The sequence below is a fragment of the Lepidochelys kempii genome, chromosome 1, assembly GCF_965140285.1.
Source record: "Lepidochelys kempii isolate rLepKem1 chromosome 1, rLepKem1.hap1, whole genome shotgun sequence".
NCBI lineage: Eukaryota > Metazoa > Chordata > Testudines > Cheloniidae > Lepidochelys > Lepidochelys kempii.
This window is the reverse complement of record NC_136380.1, coordinates 282,384,458-282,392,136: the sequence shown is the minus strand read 5'-3', so window position 1 is coordinate 282,392,136 and position 7,679 is coordinate 282,384,458.

The window sequence follows — 7,679 nt, the reverse complement described above, 5'->3', positions numbered from 1 at the left end:
TACATAGCATTAATCTTCAGACTCATTGTTACAAATCATTTCAATTGCAATCATTCCCTAAACTGATTTTAGTTAGATTAATCTTATTTCTTCTCATTAAACACATCTTTCATGCAGCGTATAAACCAATAATCCAGTTGTAATGATTCTTTTGATTCTTATCAAAAAGAACAGTGGAGAATCAGAGTTAATGATAATAACATAGGGGCTACATTTATTCTGCTAAACTTAGAGTCTGCTGTTTGGGTGGCAGAGCTTCTGTGGGTTTTTCTGAAGCGCCTGCCTAAGGGCTGAAGTGAATAAAATTCAGGAGCTGATAGTGTCTTTGTGCATTGACTACAGCATCTGGGCATTGGCAATGCTTTCCTTCCACTCTCCTGGAATTATCCTAAATATGACATCCCTTTGTCTACTGTATATGTGGCCTCTGACCCCATACACATGTTAATTTCCTTCATGAAAATAATGTAAGTCTATTTGAGTTAATTTAATAAAATATTTTTAAAAGCCCCGAGAATATGGTGCACCTGAAAGGTGCCAGATTGACTGAAAACCTCTAATTATCCCTAGAATGTTTCTAACATGGGCCGCAGCAGTGCAAGCTTCCCGACAGTGCCATCCTATGATGCTTCAACCCTGACACAGAGAGAGATCACAAACCAGAGGATGGTTCAGTGTCCATGCCCATTCAAACCTGGGCGTCTCTGCTAAAACTGACATCAAGGTTGCCAGTCCTGGGTTTTATGATGTGAACATTTGTCCTCATGTCACATAGGCCCTAAGATGCTACCACACACTTGTAAGCTCAGGCTTTGAAAACAAACCCAAAAGCATGTGGGCACTTCTGCATTAACATGTGTGCACTGAGAGATGGGTGTGCAAAAGTGAATGTACACTTTTGTGTGAGCAGCTTTGGAAATGTGGGCCATAATATACTGTTGATTGAATGTGTACCATGAGAACAGAGATACCAGCACTAAGGGTAATGCTCTCCCTATGCAAATGACAGCACCCTTTTTGAAGTTTCTCTGCATTGAGTTTATGAGAAGGAGCACATATTTTTTTGCTTATGCTTATCAGAGCTCTGTTAATGGCCATTTTCATGCTCAGTTTCCTCAAGGTTGCAGCCAGCTAGCTGATTATAGAATGTCAATATTTATAGGAAACCATAATGTACAGAGCTAATGACACAATTCAATATTAATGAAGAGTGTTTTCATAAATATCAACATTCAATAATCATCACAGCTTCCGCATTAATACTTCCTCTAATTTCAAGCAGTAATGAACATGTTTCTTAAAGTTTCCAAGCTGCAGATCATCCATCTAGTATGCTTTTGACGACTTCCATCTGCTGTGTTTTGTACTGAGAAGAAAGGATCATGAGTCCATATTCCCTGCAACTAACTTTGAATGGGGCACTGATCCTGCAAGTTATCTTGTCACAATCTTTGGCTTTTTGGACTGATGGAGATCAGGGATATTTTGGAGATGATGACATGCATACGTCCCAAGTGCAAGATGAATAATCACAGCAGGAGCACCTCCTAGATTTATCCATTTAATTCCTATGTCTGCCTTAGAAGAGATCAATGGATTCTTTTCCCATTTGCAGGATGAGCATTGCATTCTCAAGCCTTTTAAGTAAGGTGTATGTGGATGAGAGAAAGTTCCAGCAGGGTATGCCATTGATTAAGAGAGTGGCACCCTGCCACCAGGTAGAAAGATCCAAATTTTAAAATGAATTCTGTTTCAGTCATAATTTATATTTATACAGCACCTTACATCCTGGAGTAGAATCATAGAATATCAGGGTTGGGAGGGACCTCAGGAGGTCATCTAGTCCAACCCCCTGCTCAAAGCAGGACCAATCCCTGACTAAATCATCCCAGCCAGGGCTTTGTCAAGCCTGACCTTAAAAATATCTAAGGAAGGAAATTCCACCACCTCCCTAGGTAACGCATTCCAGTGTTTCACCACCCTCCTAGTGAAAAAGTTTTTCCTAATATCCAACCTAAACCTCCCCCACTGCAACTTGAGACCATTACTCCTTGTTCTGTCATCAACTACCACTGAGAACAGTCTAGATCCATCCTCTTTGGAACCCCCTTTCAGGTATTTGAAAGCAGCTATCAAAGTAGCCCACAGCTCTTTCTAAACTCTATATATGCAAGAAATTAAAGTCTTAAAAATAAAAATCCATACCCACAAAACAAAAAGTGAACAGAAAGTCTTGAGACCTGGTTCAATGTGCTGAAGTGGCAGGGGAGATCATTTTAGAGACAAGAACCACCCCAGTGAAGACTTTGTCTTCTATTGTCTCAAGATTGTAATGAAGGATGGTCAGCAACTCCAACCCCAAATCTTGTGGTGACATATAAACTCATAAACATTCCCTCAAGCATAGTCCCATACTATTAAAGCCTTTAAATACGAATAGTAAGCCCTTGAATTGAACCTCATGGATTTTTGGGAGCCAATTTTATTAACAATGCATTGGCACCATCACACTCACAGACAAAAGCTTTAAGAAGTCATTCTTCTGTGTTTAAAAGCTACCACCTGTGAATAGCACATCTGAGTAGCCAGCATAGAGGCCATGCAGGAAAGGCTCACAATGGCAAGGTTCATTTCTGGGGCATTTGGGGAGATAAGCTTACCACTTCTGAATAGTTTAGAAATGAAAAAAATAATCCAACATTCTTGACACTGCTGAAATATGTGCTTCCATGTTCAGTTCACAATTAAGAATTACAACTGCATAATTGCAACAGTAGAGAGAACCTCAGCTTTATATCTTATCCAAAAGACAGCCCTTCTACTGTTCCCTAGCCCCAGACTGTCTCAGTGAGGAACAGTATCAACTATGGAAGAGCTGACCCCACTTTCTGCAACACTTGGGTTTCCTTAAGGAACATCTACACAGGGACACTTAGAAAAATGAATCCAAAATTAACTAAAGGTGTGAATTAATCTTAATTAAATTAAACCACATTAAGACCACTGAATGGTGCGTCCAAACAAGAGGTTTAGTGAGGTTAATTAATCCACTTAAAATTCACATGGTTAGTTAAATTGGATTAACAGCATGCCTGTGCAGACAAGTCTTTAAAGGCTTCCCATCCACATACTAACCAGACTTGCTTTTACTTCAGACAAAGACTTCTATCAACTTAAGTGGGCACTGAGTCAGGTCCTTATATTGCAAGATCTGCTGAAATCAGCATGAGCTGGTATTTCAGCAGGTCATTGTGCTGTAAGCAGAAGTGACTTGTCAGTGGTGTAATTTTTTTTTTAAAAAAGGAGTGGGTAAACCTAAACTAAACTCCATTTTCCCCAAATGAGCAATGGGTAAACTCTGTTTACTTGCTTTTGCCCTCAGTGACACTATTGCTTGTCATATCCACCCACGCACTGCTATTCTGACCATCACAGCAAAGAGATTTCTGTATGCAAAGAAGCAACATGATGGTACCAGAAATTAAAGGATGAAAGCTCTTCCTAGTCATCACTGAGTGGGAGAGGAGTGGAAACAAGGTGATGAGGAGCCCATGTTTAATTGCAGGAGGAAATGGTGGGGTGGCAAAATCTAATTTAAGAAAAGAAAGAAAATGTAGCTGGCTTTTCTGCTAACAAAGGAATATCTACTGGACTAAGCAGAAATCTGGGAACCAGGGACTCTTGAGTTTTAATGCCACCTGTCTAATTCACTTGCTGCATGCGCTTGTCCACTCTGGTAAGTTCCCTGTGTCTATTTCTTCATCTGTAAAATAATGGAATGTGAAATAATATCTAGCTTAGTCACAAGGATGCTGCGAGACTAATGTAGTTAATGTTTGTGTGCTATTGTGAAAAATACCAAATGCTGTGTAAGAACTAAGTGTTATCATTTTTTCCTTGTCTTGAATGGTAAATGGTTCATTTGCATAGCAAAATCTCTTTATTCAAAAATTTTAATTAATAGTGATAATCATTAATAAAATTAGTTATATCCACATTCACTATCTCCTGGATCATCCAGAGCTGTAAAAGGCAATGCTCAATTCCTTTGTCCACTGCCCTTTTTCATTATATTGACATTGGCATAAAATAAAATTCTTGATCTTTCTATAGTACAAGTTCGACCTTTTGTGCAGTAATATGAAGAACTTGTGACTGCAGAAAGCTAATTTTACCTAATTTTCCTGTGGGAATTAGGGAATAGGGCCAGATATTAAATTTGCCTCCTTTTGAATAAAATGTATCAGTATTTATGGCACATTTTGGAAAACTGCATTAACAGTGTTATGCATAAATAGATCTTTGACATGAAAGTGTGAAGTAGATCCTGAAATAGATGTTAATGCAAGAAAAGGGTCATATTTTCAAATGCATATTAAACATTTCCCCTGGGTTCCAAAAGTGTTTGCTAAACAATTGCAGATGCAGATTTGTTTTGCTGTGAAATGCTGTTTTTGCCACCACCTGATAGGAAGGCAAACAAAATGATCCATTAAACAACTGTAATCACAAATTGGAAACCTCTTTCCTTGTTAATTTGAAATAAAGCACATTAAAAGAAAGAATGACATTTTAAAAGTTATTTAGAAGAGTGAATAATTATTTTTCTGTTCAGAATTTGTCGCCCCCTTCCCCCCCCCACAAAAAACAGATGTTAACCTTATTGCATTAGGGCTCCTACCAAAGCTCCCTTGTTGTAGTAATTCAAAGTAATTTGCATGGATACGTTGTAGTTTTCTTTGATAGGCCTCCTAGCTGAAGTCCCTTTAATTCTCTTAAGCGTGTGCATTGCCTGTAAACGTTGGACAGCTTAGGAGAAAGAAGTATTCAAAAATAGGCACAATTCCTTCATTTAATTGTTTTTCATTTGAATTAAAGCAGTGCCTAGATGCCATGTATCACCGCCAGCTGTGATTGGGGCCCTATTGTGCTACAGCTACATAGAGATAGTCCCTGAACCAAAGAGTTTACAGTCAAAATGGACAAATCAGACAAAAGGCAGTAGGGCAAACACAGGTTAAGTGACTTGCCAAAGGTCACACAGCAGGTCAGTGGCAGAGCTAGGAACACGTGGTGAGGAGGCAAAGTCAGCAAGAAAGCAGTAGGGCACTAAAGAGAAGAGTACTGATATGATCCTGCTATAGTGTGAAGAATGTATTAATAGATACTTGGTGCTGACATGACAGCATACTCTGACAATAGGGAATGTGGTCTGAAGGAAAAGAAACATTGTTGGCCTGAAATCCAGTAAATACTTATGATGTCATCCACAGACCATGAAAACCTGCTTCCACCTTTGTACAGGGATTTTCTTGGGCAAATGTTTATAGTTTATGATGGGCCTGTATCAGAGATCGATGGGTGGAAGCTGCTGAGGGAAAGTGGGGAATCATTGCACCCTCCTGCCATCTTGGCCATGACCACTTCTCGTCCCACACTGCCCACTTTGTAAGTGACCTTACCCTTTTTGGAACCATCATCTTAAGGGAGGCTGGGGCTGCTATTTGCCAGCCCAACCTCCTTCCCTGAAAGACTTTGTTCAAATGGGTCTCTATTCCAGAGTTTACACTGGCATAAACCTGGGCTGAATAAAACCAGAGCAGAATAATAGCCTAATAACACAGGCAGGACAAGACATACGCATAAGGACAAAGCCTGTCAAGGCAGTTTCTTTCCCTAGCCATCTCTGTCTCTCGGAGTAGTGAATGGCCATTTTCCGGAAATCATTTAAAACTAGTATAGACCTAGCCCTACAAAAAGATACCTCTTACCAGCCATTGGGGCTCAAGGTTATCAGTGGAAATACCTCTTAAATTCTTTTTATTATTCATCTGGAGTTTAAGAAAACACTTTGAATAGTGTAATACTGTGTACCCAGTAGACGGATGCCAGAGATTGCATTAAAATAGTATAAAGACAGCCTGAACTGTCTAATATGCTGGGCGATCTACATCCATATATTAAACTGTATTGATCTGTGTGCCATGGAGAAAAAGATTAAACAATGAATCAGGCCACATACTGTCTGCATCTTAGACACACAGGGGTGGTGTTTTTCACTGATGCACAGGGAGGCTTGAAACCCTCATTAATTGTAACAGGAGTTGAATAAGCTCAGAAGAGGAAGCCTATAGATTGCAATACTTAGATAGGCTGGCTGTTGCAGAGTGAAAACAAGCCAGGGTTTCTCTGTAATCCCCCGGCCGTGCTGTTTGAAGGAGAAGGAAGGACAATGGTTTGGAGTGTGAGGGAATCTTCTACAAGAATCTGGAAATGAACAGATCCAAGTGAATAAGGCTGGAACCACCCAACAAGTGCACATAGCCACTACCACGGCATGCAACTTTCCTACATTTGTAACCCTCTAGTCCTGCTATGTCGCTAAAGTGGAGCCTTGGGAACAGCTCAGCTGTCAAGAGGCTGTGTGCTCCCACCAATAATTTTTTAAGAGAATTGGCTCTTCAGCCAGCTCAGAAGCTCCTTTCTGCCGTCCACAGGCTCTCTCCTGCACTCACCTCTCCACGGCAAGCTGGCTGTTATTCCTCTTACAGATGCTGATGTAGCTGCTAAACTTGTGCGGCTGACCCCCTGCTGCTCAGGGTCCTGGTTGCCACGTTCCTCTGCTTGCTGCTCCTCCACTCTCCACTCAGCCTGATTTCCCAGTCCTTCCTGATGCACTCACTTCACTCTATCAGCTCCGGCTCTGAGTCTGCTGATCACAACCTCCCTCACAGCGGTTCCTGCTCATCCAATCTCCACTGGAGAAGAGGTTGTCTTTTAGATCCTCGTCAGCTACTGTACCATTGATTTCCCTCCAAACCTGACTGGAAACAAACACTGGGAATGAAGGGACTATTAAAATGTGTTATTTAATAATAAAACCCCCTCACCTCCTGAATCACCACCCTCAGGTGAAGGACTTGGGGCCTGTTGTTTAGTATTCCAAGCTGATGTGGCAGGTGGCCACTGCACTGAGTATTGCACACATGCACACGAGACTGACTAAGGAGCAATAGGAAAGTCTGAAATTCAGAATCAGTGTCTGGAATTCTGAGGGCTGCCTCTGGTCTCAAGAAGCCAAAGTGTTTTTAAGATGCTGTCCTACATGCATTCCGGGCAGGGCTGGATTATCCATTAGGCTAATATGGCTATAGCCATAGGCCCTCCTATTTTTAGGCTCTACTGGTAAGGCAGGGGGTGCGGCTGGGGCTGAGTTGGGAGTGGGTGGGGGGAGCGAGCGAGCTTGCTCACGCAGTCCTGCTGAAGCGCTCCTGGCAGCAGGAAAGGCAAAGCAGCCCCCTGTGGCTTGGAAGGAGCTCAGGTCAGCTGGCAGCATGCTGCGTCTCCCCGCGCAGCAGGAACATGCTGTCAGGTATCCGGTTAACACTGGTGACCGGACACTAAAAAGCCAGTTACCACAGGAACCCGTGGGTGTAGTTTGAGCAGATATTGTGTGTGTCCCCCAGCTTGCCCTACCCCCAATTTCTCCGGAGCTCTGCTTAGCTGTCAGGGAGGGAAGAGGCTCCCTCTGTCCCTTTCCTCAGCTGAGGCTGGCAGGCAGCTCCAGGATGCTGGGTCCTGGTGCCTGCTGCTCATCTTCTATGTATTCTGGGTCCCATTTCTGGACAACTGGTGAGTGACGGGGCCGGGGGAGCAGAGCAACAGGGTGGCAGGGGGAA